At 38.5% G+C, this 16,028-nt stretch overlaps 1 protein-coding gene and 1 non-coding gene across 12 annotated transcripts in view; one reads left to right on the top strand and one right to left on the bottom strand.

The window, feature by feature from the left end:
* Positions 1-16,028, top strand: part of ENOX2 (ecto-NOX disulfide-thiol exchanger 2) — a 299,140-nt gene that overhangs the window by 41,558 nt on the left and 241,554 nt on the right. The window lies entirely within an intron of this gene.
* TRNAS-GGA (transfer RNA serine (anticodon GGA)) lies at positions 4,084-4,165 on the bottom strand. The gene has a single exon. It is a non-coding gene; the product is annotated as a tRNA-Ser (tRNA).

The raw sequence follows: 16,028 nt of genomic DNA, 5'->3' as shown, positions 1-16,028 counted from the left end.
TAAGGTACAAGGCTGACCAGTGGATTTTAATATAACAGTGTGTAAAAAACTCATTGATATGGATTCAGATTTCCCACTGCATTTGTCTTAAAGAAACTACCAGTGTCAAATTTTGATGTAGTATTAAGGAAGAATATCCACAATTATCTGAAACAATTATTCAACTACTCTTCCATTTTTCAGTTACATATTTACATTAGGCCAGATTTTCTTCATATACTTTAAAAGAACCTATCACAAAAAACATATCACAACATATTGAATGCAGAAGGAGACACAGGAATTCAGCTGTCGTCTAATGAACTCTCTTATATTAAAAAGATTTGCAAATTAGTCAAACCTATTATTCTTACTTTTTATTTTGTTTTGGAAAATAGTTATTTTTCATAAACATGTTACTTAATGTAAACATACATTTGACTTCTTGTTGTTATATTTAAAAGAGTAAATAAAACTTTTAAAATGTCACAGTTATAATTCCTAGTATGTTCTAAGTTGCTTCTGTCATATCTGACTGTTTGCCACCTTGTGGACTGTAGCCTACCAGGCTCTGCCTGTCCATGGGATTCTCCAGCAAGAATACTGGAATGGGTTGTGATGTCCTTCTCCAGGGGATCTTCCTGACCCAGGGATTGAACCTGTGTCTCTTATGTCTCCTGATTGGCAGGTAGGTTCTTTACCATTAGCACCACCTGGGAAACCCAATTTTTTGTATAGTTGGTATTAAATATAACCTACAGAAATCAAAGACTGTTCGAGATTCTAAGTATTTTTTTAAAACTTAGAATCGGATCTGCTGTTGTGGATTACTGAAAAAAAGTAGTGGAGGGAACAAATATACTGTTAAGTAGACTAGACTCCTACAAGGGAAACTGACACAATGAATAAATATACTGTGAAAAAATATGAATAAGAGGCAGAGAAAGTAACATATACAGTAGGCACTAACTAAGAAAAGAAGAGTAGGGGTATAAGTGGTAAGGGACTTGTTGCCAAGAGAGACTTAAGCATAGGTAGGATTTTGTACAACAGAAGAGTGGGGAATATTCATTCTAAGCTTAATGACTATCATGAGCAAAATCCTAGAGGCCCAGATAAACTTAATATGCTCTAGGAACTTTAAGGAGACCATCCTGACTGGAGTAAATAGTTTGCATTGTTTAATAGCAGGAAATTAGTTTGAATAAATAGGCTGGAGGCAAATTTGGAGAGCTTAAAATGTCAGGATGAGGAGTTTAGGTTTTATGGACAATGGAAAGCTATTAAAGTTTCCTGATTCGGGATGATGACATGATGAAGGCCATATTTCATAAAAATTAGCCTAGAAGTAGTGTAAAGGAGAGATTGGAATAGAAAGACTAGAAATTAGTTAGGATAGTATTATAGTCAATCCATTCATCAAGTGGTGAGGACCTAGTCATGGTAATGGAAAGTAAAGAATGGATGCAAGAGATACTATAAAGGCAAAATGAGCAGGACTTGATTGATTAGAAAGAGAAGATTAATGGTGAGACTGGATGACTGAGAGAATAGTGCTGTCATTGATGGAATATAAGAACATAAGGAGACCATTTTAAGTAGTTGATGATAATTAGGTCATTACTTGAAGGTGTGGGATTATCCAAATAGAAATATATATGAATAGGGAGTCACTAAATAGAAAATGGGATGAGAAATATAAAATTGAGAGGCTACATTTAAAGAGATAAGTATTGTGTTTGAGGAAATGAATGGGTTTGCTGAGGAATAAATTCTAGAAATCAGGAGCCCAGGAACTAAGACTTAGTGATAGGCGGAGCCAGTGAAGAAGAATGAAGAAACAATTGAAGATTAATAGGAGAACAGAATAATACCAGACTACAGAAACCAAGAGGGGACAGATTTTCAAGAGGTTGGAAATCAGCCACATCGAATTCTACAGAAATAGAAGATTTAATATATAATTTGAGTTCAGTGAAAACAAGAGTTTTTGTATTGTATTTTTCATTCAACAATGTTGCCTAAATGCCTAGAATTGTACTCAGGGAGGCAGGGGTCATTGGAGACCTTCTCAGAAGCTTCCTATTATGGATTTGTTGACAAATGTTTTCCTTTAAATAATACAAGTGAAGTTGTAGAAAGAGAGAAGATACAGAGCTAAAGTCAACTTTTTAGTGATAAAATTAGGAACACATCCCGTATCTTGAAGTATGAAAATTTATCTTTCTGTATAAAATATAAAGAATTTTTTAAAAATGTCTAAAAGCTTAAACAGATATATACTAACTCATATATAAAATTTTATGCACAAATATATATATATATATATCTGACAGTTTTTAAAAACATGTTGTATTTACTGAGAGAGTATGAGCAGAAACTGAAAAGCCAAGTGAAAAAAAAATAACACGAAGAGATAAAATTTATCTTCAAATGATTTCTTCAATTACAAAACCACCCAGAAATATAGCAGAAAATGTGTGACATTAATAGTAACTCCATTTTAATTTCAATGCTATTCAGTTAGTGTAAATTAATATGAAATATGATAGAAACAGTTAAATGTAGCCCCCATATATTGCTTTTAGTGCATATTTGAAGGCAGAAAAAGTAGACTAAATCAGTGAGAAATTGAATTCTAGAACAGATATTATAGTTTTCCTCATAGTTCATATGTCAGAATTATCTCTCTCTTCCTCTTACCTCTTCTTTAGTTCTATTGCTCTTTTTTTAGTTTAATAACTAAAATTATAAAAATATGCATTTTAATGATAAAATGGTAATTTAGTAGGAAGCAGAACGATGCTGTCTTGCAGTGGATCTTTAAATTCAATTTTTAACTAAATTAACTTCATGAGGTGTGTTGTTCTATCTAAATCTAGACATTATAGGTATTCATTTACATTCATAAACCGTATTCCATTAACTCCAAATAAAAGATATAAACCTATTTTTGTCTATAGAGACAGAGAAAGGAGTAAGGTAAGAGAGAAAAGTACTTTATTAATCATAAAATCAGATACCTATTTGAAACTGAGAAAGGAGAAAATATGTATAATGTGTATTTGTGTATATGTATTTCAAAAGGAATACATTAATGAAGTAGTTATTTCTTATTTAGAATGACAGATATCTTTGCTCTCAAAAAGAAAAATAATAGGGTTTTCCCTGGTGGTCCAGGGGGTTAAGAATCTGCCTCCCAATGCAGGGGATGAGGGTTTGATCCCTAGTCGGGAAACTAAGATCTCACATCCCGCGGGGAAACTAAGAGAGCCCATGCACTCTGGAGCCCCTGTGCTACAACTGGAGAGAATTCTGCGTGCTGCAATGAAAGATCCTGCATGTCACAGCTAAGACCTGACACACTCCGAAGTAAATAAATTTATAAAGAAAAAGAAATGATATAGGAGGAGTTTGGATTCAGTTCAGTTCAGTTGCTCAGTCGTGTCCAACTCTTTGCGACCCCATGAATCACAGCACGCCAGGCCTCCCTGTCCATCACCAACTCCCGGAGTTCACTCAACTCATGTCCATCGAGTCGGTGATGCCATCCAGCCATCTCATTCTCTGTCGTCCCCTTCTCCTCCTGCCCCCAATCCTTCCCCGCATCAGAGTCTTTTCCCCGTCTCCTCCCGCCCCCAATCCCTCCCAGCTGGGAAAGGTTGGGGGCGGGAGGAGAAGGGGACGACCGAGAATGAGATGGCTGGATGGCATCACCGACTCGCTGGACATGAGTTTGAGTGAACGCCGAGAGTTGGTGATGGACAGGGAGGCCTGGCGTGCTGTGATTCATGGGATCGCAAAGAGTCGGACACGACTGAGCGACTGAACTGAACTGAAAGTCATCGAAAGTCCGCGTTGACCGTTTCTGCGCTACTGGCTTTCCTGTTCCCGATTGTCTGGTGTTTTGTCCCGTCTCCCACTCCTCCTGGACTCAGGTTATAACCACAATAGCCCGACTCCCTAACTGTCATTTCCTCCTCGTCTAGCCCCCTTGGGGTCCCAGTCCCCAGTCCTATCCCAGCCGTTCATAAATTCTTTAAATGGTCTGCGGAGACGCCTGCAAAAGAGAAATAAGCACCTGTGTCAAAAACGCTGACTTTCCGTAGTCGACAGGATTCAAACCTGCGCAGGGAGACCCCAATGGATTTCCAGTCCATCACCTTAACCGCTCGGCCACGACTACTATCGGTGGTGTTGGTGGCAGTGAGATGCTATGAAGAGCTTGCACTCTACTAACAGGTGAAAAGCTTTCTCAAGTGGACGCCGTTTTTCTGTAAGGAGGCTTAAGAAGGGAGGGGAGCAAAGAAGCAAATCATCCACATATTGCAACAAAAGAAGGAAGCTCTCAGGGACTTTATATCAACCAGATCAGCCTTCAGGATTTGCAAGAAATAAAGACTTCGTGACAGCCTGAAGGCCGAGAGGAGCTACTCCACGTTAAAGGTCAGGAGGGGCGGCCTTGAGGAGATACCCCTCATCCAAGGTAAGGTGCAGCGGCTGCGCTTTCTTGGAGCAGCTGTGAAGAGATATCTCACGCCCAAGGTAAGAGAAACCCAAATAAGACGGTAGGTATTGCAAGGGGGCATCAGAGGGCAGACACACTGAAATCATAATCACAGGAAACTAGTCGATCTGATCACATGGACCACAGCCGAATGTGGTCCACTGGAGAAGGGAATGGCAAACCACTTCAGTATGCTTGCCTTGAGAACCCCATGAACAGTATCAAAGGGCAAAATTATGGGATACTGAATGAGGAATTCCCCAGGTCGTTAGGTGCCCCGTATGCTACTGGAGATCAGTGGAGAAATAACTCCAGAAAAAATGAAGGGATGGAGCAAAAGCAAAACCAATACCCAGTTGTGGATGTGACTGGTGATAGAGGCAAGGTCCGATGCTGTAAAGAGCAATATTGCATAGGAACCTGGAATGTTAGGTCCATGAATGAAGGCAAATTGGAAGTGGTCAAACAGGAGATGGCAAGAGTGAACATAGACATTCTAGGAATCAGTGAGTTAAAATGGACTGGAATGGGTGAATTTGACTCAGATGACCATTATATCTACTACTGTGGGCAGGAATCCCTTAGAAGAAATGGAGTAGCCATCATGGTCAACAAAAGAGTCCGAAATGCAGTACTTGGATGCAATCTCAAAAACGACAGAATGATTTCTGTTCATTTCCAAGGCAAACCATTCAGTATTACAGTAATCCAGGCCTATGCCCCAACCAGTAACGCTGAAGAAGCCGAAGTTGAACGGTTCTATGAAGACCTACAAAACCTTTTAGAACTAACGCCCAAAAAAGATGTCCTTTTCATTATAGGGGACTGGAATGCAAAAGTAGGAAGTCAAGAAACACCTGGAGTAACAGGCAAATTTGGCCTTGGAGCACGGAATGAAGCAGGGCAAAGGCTAATAGAGTTTTGGCAACAGAACGCACTGGTCATAGCAAACACCCTCTTCCAACAACACAAGAGAAGACTCTACACATGGACATCACCAGATGGTCAACAGCAAAATCATACTGAATATATTCTTTGCAGCCAAAGATGGAGAAGCTGTATACAGTTAGCAAAAACAAGACCAGGAGCTGACTGTGGCTCAGATCATGAACTCCTTATTGCCAAATTCAGACTTAAAGTGAAGAAAGTGGGGAAAACCACTAGACCATTCAGATATGACCTAAATCAAATCCCTTATGATTATACAGTAGAAGAGAGAAATAGATTTAAGGGACTAGATCTGATAGATAGAGTGCCTGATGAACTCTGGACAGAGGTTCGTGACATTGTACAGGAGACAGGGACCAAGAACATCCCCATGGAAAAGAAATGCAAAAAAGCAAAATGGCTGTCTGAGGAGGCCTTCCAAATAGCTGTGAAAAGAAGAGAAGTGAAAAGCAAAGGAGAAAAGGAAAGATATAACCATCTGAATGCAGAGTTCCAAAGAATAGCAAGGAGAGATAAGAAAGCCTTCCTCAGTGATCAATGCAAAGAAATAGAGGAAAACAACAGAATAGGAAAGATAAGAGATCTCTTCAAGAAAATTAAAGATTCCAAGGGAACATTTCATGCAAAGATGGGCTCGATAAAGGACAGAAATGGTATGGTCCTAACAGAAGCAGAAGATATTAAGAAGAGGTGGCAAGAATACACAGAAGAACTGTACAAAAAAGATCTTCACGACCAAGATAGTCACGATAACGTGATCACTGACCTAGAGCCAGACATCTTGGAATGTGAAGTCAAGTGGGCCTTAGATAGCATCACTACGAACAAAGCTAGTGGAGGTGATGGAATTCCAGTTGAGCTATTTCAAATCTTGAAAGATGATGCTGTGAAAGTGCTGCACTCAATATGCCAGCAGATTTGGAAAACTCAGCAGTGGCCACAGGACTGGAAAAGGCCAGTCTTCATTCCAATCCCAAAGAAAGGCAATGCCAAAGAATGCTCAAACTACCGCACAATTGCACTCATCTCACATGCTAGTAAAGTCATGCTCAAAATTCTCCAAGCCAGACTTCAGCAATATGTGAACCGTGAACTCCCAGATGTTCAAGCAGGTTTTAGAAAAGGAAGAGCACCAGAGATCAAATTGCCAACATCCACTGGATCATGGAGAAAGCAAGAGAGTTCCAGAAAAAATCTATTTCTGCTTCATTGACTATGCCAAAGCCTTTGACTGTGTGGATCACAATAAACTGTGGAAAATCCTGAAAGAGATGGGAATCCCAGACCACCTGACCTGCCCCTTGAGAAACCTGTATGCAGGTCAGGAAGCAACAGTCAGAAATGTACATGGAACAACAGACTGGTTCCAAATAGGAAAAGGAGTATGTCAAGGCTGTATATTGTCACCTTGCTTATTTAACTTATATGCAGAGTACATCATGAGGAACGCTGGGCTGGAAGAAGCACAAGCTGGAATCTAGATTGCTGGGAGAAATATCAGTAACCTCAGATATGCAGATGACACTACCCTTATGGCAGAAAGTGAAGAGGAACTCAATAGCTTCTTGATGAAAGTGAAAGAGGAGAGTAAAAAGGTTGGCTTGAAGCTCAACATTCAGAAAATGAAGATCATGGCATCTGGTCCCATCACTTCATGGGAAATAGATGGAAAAACAGTGGAGACAGTGTCAGACTTTATTTTTCTGGGCTCCAAAATCACTGCAGATGCTGATTGCAGCCATGAAATTAAAAGACGCTTACTCCTTGGAAGGAAAGTTATGACCAACCTTGATAGTATATTGAAAAGCAGAGACATTACTTTGCCAACCAAGGTCCGTCTAGTCAAGGCTATGGTTTTTCCCGTGGTCATGTATGGATGTGAGAGTTGGACTGTGAAGAAAGCCGATCGCCGAAGAATTGATGCTTTTGAATTGTGGTGTTGGAGAAGATTCTTGAGAGTCCCTTGTACTGCAAGGAGATCCAACCAGTCCATTCTAAGGGAGATCAATCATGAGTGTTCATTGGAAGGACTGATGCTAAAGCTGAAACTGCAATACTTTGGCCACCTCATGCAATGAGTTGACTCATTGGAAAAGAGTCTGATGCTGGGAAAGGTTGGGGGCGGGAGGAGAAGGGGACGGCAGAGAATGAGATGGCTGGATGGCATCACCGACTCAATGGCCTTGAGTTTGAGTGAACTCCGGGAGTTGGTGATGGACAGGTAGGCCTGGCGTGCTGTGATTCATGGGGTCGCGGAGAGTCGGACACAACTGAGCGACTGAACTGAACTGATGCTACTGGAGATCAGTGCAGAAATAACTCTAGAAAGAATGAAGGGATGGAGGCAAAGCAAGCACAATACCCAGTTGTGCATGTGACTGGTGATAGAAGCAAGGTCCAATGCTGTAAAGAGCAATATTGCATAGGAACCTGGAATGAATCTGGTCCATGAATCAAGGCAAATTGGAAGTGGTCAAACAGAAGATGGCAAGAGTGAACGTCGACATTCTAGGACTCAGCAAAGTAAAATGTACTGGAATGGGTGAATTTAACTCAGAATCCAGATTGGTTACATGTGAATCAGCTGTACTTCAATTTTTAAAAATTTTAAATTTTTGCCTGAGGAAGGAGGTGACATTTACTGGGATGAGAAAGACTGTAGGCAGAGTGTGACATGCAGGAGTTCAGTTTTGGACATGTTAGTTTCAGATGTTTATTAGATATCTAATTGGAGCTGTCAAGTAGGTAGGTGGGTATATGAGTCTGGGGTGCAGTGGAAATGTCTGGGCAAGAGCTATACATTTGGAAGTCTTTAGCACATACCTAGTATTTAAAGCTGAGTGAAGACAGAGAAAAGATCCAAAGTCTGAACCCTGAGTTAAAAAGTGGAAGAGAGGAGGAGGGCCATCAAAGAAGACTGGGAAGGAATGGCCAGTAAGAGGTAGGAGAAAAATCAAAAGAACATGGCATCTTGAAAGCCAAATTAAGTAAGTTGATCATTGACCATAATCTCTTCTGTCTTCTCTACTGCTATTGCCCTCCCTAGTTCAGCACTGCATCATGACTTGTCTAAACCACAACAATCTCTTAATTGGTCTTCTTGCCTCCCTTCCTATCTCCTCACTGCGCCCCTACACTGCCAGATTTTTCTATTTAAAACACAAATTGGATCATGTCACTCCCATAAAACACTTAATCTGTTTGTAGTTAATGCACACTCTGCTGTTTCTCTCCTCTAGGCCTCTGCCTTGGCTTATGTAGTTCATTGTGCCTGAAATGCCCTCCCTACATTTTTCATCACCTAGCTAACTCCTACTCACCCTTCAAAACTCAGTTCAGATAGTGTATCTCTTTCAGAAAGTCTTCCCTGGTCTCTTCCTTTATACTTTAGTTATGCCTTCTGTATATTTTTATTGTTGTCCTGACATACTGTTTCATAATTGTCTGTATACATATCTGTTTCTCCCATGTAGGTTATTATTTCTTTAAGGGTGGTGATGATATTTTATCCATGTTTAAATGTTTGGCATCTAGCACAGGGTCTGACACACAGTAGGCACTTAATAAATGTTTAATGAATGAATGCATAAATGAGTGGTCACTCTTTCTCCTTGCTCTGAATGTGTCAGTTTCAATTTAGAGGGCTATACATTTTTCTCTACAACTTTGAATTGTTTCCAATTCTTCAATTTAAAATTCTAATATAACTAGTTATGGGACAGAATAACTGATTTGCATTTCAGATCCAGAAGCAGCATTCCGAATAACAATATGCTGTGGGTTTGATAACACTAGGATATCATCTCCCCCGGTATAATCAACATACATCTGAGTTACTGTAATACAGCCAGTCCTCACAAGTTGGATTTGTTAGGTTACTGCCTTTTCCTCTCTGGAATACCTTTACCATGTAAAATAAATTCTTATGGGAAGATGCAAATTTGTTTGTACCTCTGAGGAGAAAGAAGGTTTTGCCATCCTAGATCCTTTCTAAATCATCATATATCTCCCTAATACCAATCTCAAAATTGATAGACGTGTTCCTCAGAGGAAAAGGTGTAATTTCGTTCAACAGCCCATTATGAATTTATTTTCTGTTATTTTATCTAAAATTATTTGACTTGATTCACTTATAATGTTTTAGAACTTTCTGCTGTATTTGAAACAAAAGAATTCTCTAGTTAACATTTTGCTATTTAAAGAAATACTTTAGAAATATTGAAATTTACATAGTGATAGTCACAGATCTAAAGTGTACAATTGGATGATTTTTAACAAATGCATATACCCTTGTAATTAACACCAAAGTGAAGACATTAAACATTTTTGTTGTACCTCAAAGTTCCCCTATGATCCCTTTGCTGCGCTTAGTTGCTCAGTTGTATCCTGACTCTTTGCGACCTTAAGGACTGTACTCCACCAGACTCTTCTGTCCATAGGGCTTCTCCAGGCAGGAATACTGGAGTGGGTTGTCATCCCCTCCTCTAGGGGAATCTTCCTGATCCAGGGATTGAACCCAGGTCTCCCCCATTGCAGGCGGATTCTTTTCCATCTGAGCCACCAGGGAAGCCCACTATTCTGACTCCTATCACTATAAATTGTTACTAAACTTTATATAAGTGAGACCATACACCATGTCCTTTTTTTGAGTAAGCTTTGTAGCGAAGGTTCATTTTTTTGGCCTATCTATATCTAATTGCTCTAGCACCATTTATTGAGTACTATAGCTAATCATATCTTGAAACTGAATTCCTCTCCTGTTATTCTTTTTCAAAATTATTTTTGCTGTTCTAGCTCCCTTGTGTATCCACATAAATTTTAGGATGATTATCTATATCTACAAAAAAATCTTGCTGAAATTTTGACAGATACCACATTCAACCTATATGTTATTTTGGGGGAGAATTGACATCTTTACTGTGTCGCGTTTTCCAGTCCATGAATACAGTAAATGTCTCCATTTATTGATACCGTCAACTTATTTCATCAGTTTTTGTAGCTTTCAGCGTATTAAGTCATCCATAATTTTTGTTTGTTTTATACCTAAATATTTCTCTTTTTTGAACATTTTAAACGGTATTGTACTGTTAATTTTGGTGTTCATATGTACATTGCTTGTATATAGAAATTAATTAATTGATTTTTGTGTGTTGGTATTATCATCTGATCTTGCTAAATTCCAAATTAGTTCTAGGAGATTTTCTACATAGACTACCATGCCATCTGCAAATTGGTACAAATTTATTTCTTCCTTTCTAATTTGTATGTCTTTTATTTCCTTTTTCTTGCCTATTGCACTGTCTAGAACTTCCAGTACTATATCAAATAAGAGTGGTGACAATATATCTTTGCCTTGTTCCTAATAATAGAAGAAAAATATTCAGTCTGTTAAGTAACATGTTAGATGTCAGTTGTTTTGTAAATATTTTTAATAAATTAAGGAAGTTCTCCTCTACTCCTGTTTTCTGAGACTTTTATCAGGACTCGCTGTTAAATTTTTCAAATGCTTTGTCTCCATCAGTTGATATGATTCTGTGGTTTTTCCTCTTTAGCCTGTTTATATGGAGGATTCCATTGATTGATTTTTTAAAATACTAAACCAGACTTGCATCCCTGAAATAAACCCCACTTGGACATGATATATAATTTTGTTTATATAAATGCTATTCTAATTGTTTTTTTTTTTCCCTTACAGGTAACGGTTATTTTTCTCTCATTGTTTTCAATATTTTTTCTTTGTCTTTAGTTTTTAGTAGTTTGATTGTGGTATGTGTTGGTGTGGATTTTTTGTTTGTCCTATTTGGGATTAGCTCAGCTTTTTGATTGTATAGGTTTATGTCTTCGGTCAAATTTTTGAAAATCTCACCCATTTTTTTTTCTGTGAATACCTAGTCTCCTCTTCTGAAAATTCAATCATACAAATGTTAGATGTTTTGTTATTGTCCCACAGGTCCCTGAGGATCTGTTTACTTTTTTCAACCTATTTTCTCTTTATTTCTCATATTAGGTAATTTCTGTTATTCTATCTCAAGTCCGCTGATGCTTTCCTCTGTCATTTCCATTCTTCTTGAGCATATCCAGTGATTTTGTTATTATATTTTTCAGTTCTGAAAATTCTATTTGGTTCTTCTTTACATCCTCTGTTTCTTTGATGAAACTTTCAGCAAAGTTTTCATTTGTTTTAATCATGCTTGTAATTTCTTTTTCAAGCAGTTTTATGATGATTTATTTAAATGCTTGTCAGGTAATTCCAACATTTGTATCACCTTGGTATTGGTATCTTTTCTTTAGTTTGAGATTTTGTGGTTTCTTGATATCAGTGATTTTTTAAATTAAATTCTTGACATTGTAAATATTATATTATGAGATTCTGAATCTTATTTACATCTTTTCTTTTGGTAGGTCTGATGCTGGGAAAGGTTGGGGGCGGGAGGAGAAGGGGACAACCGAGAATGAGATGGCTGGATGGCATCACCGACTCTGTGGACATGAGTTTTAGTGAACTCCGGGAGTTGGTGATGGACAGGGAGGCCCGGCGTGCTGTGATTCATGGGGTCACGGAGAGTCGGACATGACTGAGCGACTGAACTGAACTGAACTGAACTCTGGCATCATGCTGGTGGAGGAAGTGTTCACCACTTCATTATTACTGTGTGGATATAGAAGTCCAGGTTCTCCACTAAACCTCCACTGATACTCTGGGGAAGTAGAGGGGCACCCTGTTACTGCTTGTTGACTTAGAAATTGAAGCTCCCTTCTAGGACTTTGCTGATATCACCCTGACTGATAGAGGGAGGGGCACCTGATTTCTGTTCAGCATGTGGCCTCCACTAACATTGGCTGGGGATTAAAGAAAGATCAATTTGGCCTTCTCCTACCCACTAGATTCCCTACTTAGTCTTTGCTCACTGGAATGAGAGTAAGGCCCATGTTTTTCCTATATTGTTTGGCTGGAATAAAGTGGCTATTATCTAAAATTTTTCTGAATTGCTGTTTGCCCCTTTCTTGGTCTTTTGACTAGAGAGAGCAGGCTTTCTTCAAACTATTTTTGTCTGTGCTCTTTGGTTTCTTTGGGTTGCTGGCTTCCTCTAGTCCAAGATAAATGAAGAACACCCAAGGAATTCATCACTTTGTTGTTCCTTGGATCCCAAAGTCCTTAGCCAGTCTGCCTTTTTTTCTCCACCTTTCAGAGTGCTTGTGTTTGTTTTACATAAAATAGGTTTTTCGCTGTACTTATTGGGAAAACTAGGGAGACGTGCATTTCTTTATCTTGTGCTGGAACCAGAAGCTCAGATATACTTTTTATTATTCTAATTTACCATTTATAAGGTGTTTTTCTAGAATTGGATGTATCAGCCTACAGACCCACCCCACTCATCATGTTCATAACCATCACTGAAATTATATATTTTAACCATATTACCTCTCAGCCTTCTGTCATCCCTTGGATCATTTAGTTGACCTTCAGTAGATAATCTTCAACTCCATGATGACTTCTTTGAATATCCTGATGGTATTTCCCAAATTTCTCAACTCTGATACCTGTTCTTACTTCCAACTCTGAACTTAGTAATTTTAGCAACTGCCCAGATTTTTTCTTTAATGAAAAGACAAATTAAGATGAATCCTCACTTCATTCAAAACCATGCTCAAATGTCACCTCTTAAGAGTGGCTTTTCATGACCATTCTCTGTACAGTTACTCTGCTTTATTTTCTTCATATCACTTATTTGACATTTTATAATTATGTGTTTGTTCACTGTCCCCATCCCTCTAATATAAAGACTTTATTAAGACAAGGCCTGTGTTTTATTCATTGTTGTATTCCCAATGCTCAGAAAAGTCCCTGGCACATAGCAGTCTCTAAGTAAATATTTTAACTGATTGAATGAATAAATATGTCACAAGGGATTTGGGTGAAAGTGGGAGAAGAGAATGGAAAGTTCAGGGTACCTGATTGAAAGAATTCTAATTTATATAGGACAGTAGCCTCCAGATTAGACATACATAGACCAAATTAGATAAAAATGTGTGAGAGGCAGAAAATTACTTTTTCTCTTTTTGGTTCTTTTTTCTATCTCATCTAAACCCCACTTCTTGTTCTATGGAAATACTTTAGCACAGGAGCAAAGCCTTTTTAAATATGGCAGTTATAGCCCTCTGATGGCAAAGTTGAAGACTCCTGACCAGAAATTTCCACATTTTGCTTAGAAGATGGAAACAAGTGACAGTTTGGCCAATTGCGGCCAGTGCATTAGAACTCATGTGGTCCGTGGAATAACTGTATTCATTCCAAATGCAGGTCTTTCGGTGAAGCTCAAGACTTTGAGTTGAATCCAGTTTTTACAGATGAGTAGTTAAAATGAATAGAAGAAAGCAGTGATGTCATCTATCCTGAGCAGTCAGGACCTCATCATATTTCTCCTCACCCTATGACTTTTGTTGAAGCTACCTCTGGAGCCTCACATGGACTGGGATCTCTTTGCTAGTCACAGTAAAGGAAGGGATACAACTTTTTCTTTAAGATATCACTGCACCTTGGAGGAAGATTACAAAGCAATGTGATAATTTTTATTTCATCTCTTAGTTTGATGTCTCTCTAAGCAGCTCAGGTGTCAGGTGCTATAGATGGGAAAAAAAACCTGTTTTACACCCTCCCAGAATGTTTATAAAAATATGTCCATTCCTAATCTATATTCAGAATAGTAGTATATATTATACTATAATAAAATATTAGGGCTATGCTAAAACAAAAAAAAAAAAGGAAAATTAACACCTTAATGTCCTTTCAAATATAGTAGCCTTCTAGGGAAACACAATTCAGGTTTGAGAATGTTAGTCATATATAACACTTGTCCTGGATAACTGATATCACCTGAGCTATAAAACTGCAGAGCCACCCAGCCCTTCCCAGAAATATTTCCTCCAGAAATGATATTGTTCCTTGAACAGGCAAAGCTTTTACTCAAATGAGCTCTCTCCAACAAGCTTTCCATCAAATTCTTTGCCATTGGTACAGTTGCCTTAATTTTACTTAAGTGCTTGCTGGCTGACTTTGAGTCCAGAAAGACCAAGTGTATCTTATGGGACAGAAATCAAGCTTGGGAGGAAAAAGAAAAGCAGCTGCCTTCTTTCTGACCTCCCTGCCATTTTCTCACTACTAGTAGCAATGAGGAGATGAGAGCCAAAATGGCCCTCGTTTCTATCTTGATATACCTGCTTTGGTGACTTGCTTACTTGCAGCATGTGAATGACCTCCATAAAAATAAGGTCATTGAAAGAAAGATCTCCTGGCAATTCAAAATTTAGTCTAATGATTTACTCCTACAAAATTACATTTCACATGGTTGGACCAAATTTTGCATTTATTTTGTCTGCTGACTCAAATTGGGGAGCTAACATAATGGGCTGTACTTTTTTGCTTTGTTTTTATTCTAATAAAATATCACCCTTTAATTGTAGGTAGTGGATAGTGGAATAAATAATGAAGAAATTTGCTTTCCTTGTAAAACTGTGCTTATGAGAAAAAAATCTCTAACATATGAAAAATACTTTTAACGGTACAGACCTTTTGGGTGAATTTCAGTCAACATGAGTAAGATAATAGCCTTATGCATCCATCCACCCATCTGTTCAGTTTATTTGTTCAATATTTATTGAACACCTACTATACCAGGCACTGATGATGCAGCCACAAAAAAGATAGAGAAGTGAATCTTCTACTCCGTGGGCCCTTGATGGTGGCCTACTCCTTGACTTTCTTCTGAAGTGCATCCCCACTTTACTTATTTTGTTTTCCAAAAAGTTGGTGAGCTCCTCCAAGGCAGAAATTCTATCTCGTGTTTTCTATGATGCTAGACATTCGACAAATACTTTTTGGACTAGATTTAACAAAAATTTCTGAAGATGTAGGTGAGGAACATTTCAGAGCTAGTCATAGGATGTTAGATTTAGAAGGGGCCTTAAAGATCATCTGTTTCATAGATCTCCAAAGGGTATTTGTATAGATACCTTTAGAGTTGCTTCCAGGGAATGGGGAAGGCCCAGCAGAGGAATGGTGGTACTGTTATGACCTTCAGTGTACATCAGGCATAAGATTTGCACTTTCAACCCTTTTACATGGAAGACATTTCTGTAAGATTTTATATGAACAAAGATTTGGCTGCTTAAAAAAACACTTAAAACTACTGATTGGTCCAACACCTCTTACAGATCTTCTAGATAGGCCTGGACTGGAATGGGTGAATTTAACTCAGATAACCATTATATCTACTACTACTGTGGGCAGGAATCCCTTAGAAGAAAGGGACTAGCCATCATAGTCAACAAAAGAGTCCAAAATGCAGTACTTGGATACAATCTCAAAAGCGATAGAATGACCTCTGTTCATTTCCAGGCCAAACCATTCAATATCATGGTAATCCAAGTCTATGCCCTGACCAGTAACACTGAAGAAGCTGAAGTTGAATGGTTCATTGAAGACCTAGGAGACCTTTTAGAACTAACATCCAAAAGATGTCCTTTTCATTATAGGGGACTGGAATGCAAAAGTAGGAAGTCAAGAAACACCTGGAGTAACAGGCAAATTTGGCCT

This window comes from Moschus berezovskii, chromosome X, assembly GCF_049115385.1.
Source record: "Moschus berezovskii isolate FMDL1 chromosome X, NW_MosBer_1.0, whole genome shotgun sequence".
Taxonomy (NCBI): Eukaryota; Metazoa; Chordata; class Mammalia; order Artiodactyla; family Moschidae; genus Moschus; species Moschus berezovskii.
The sequence above is the reverse complement of the archived record's forward strand: the minus strand, read 5'-3'. Positions and strand labels throughout refer to the sequence as shown.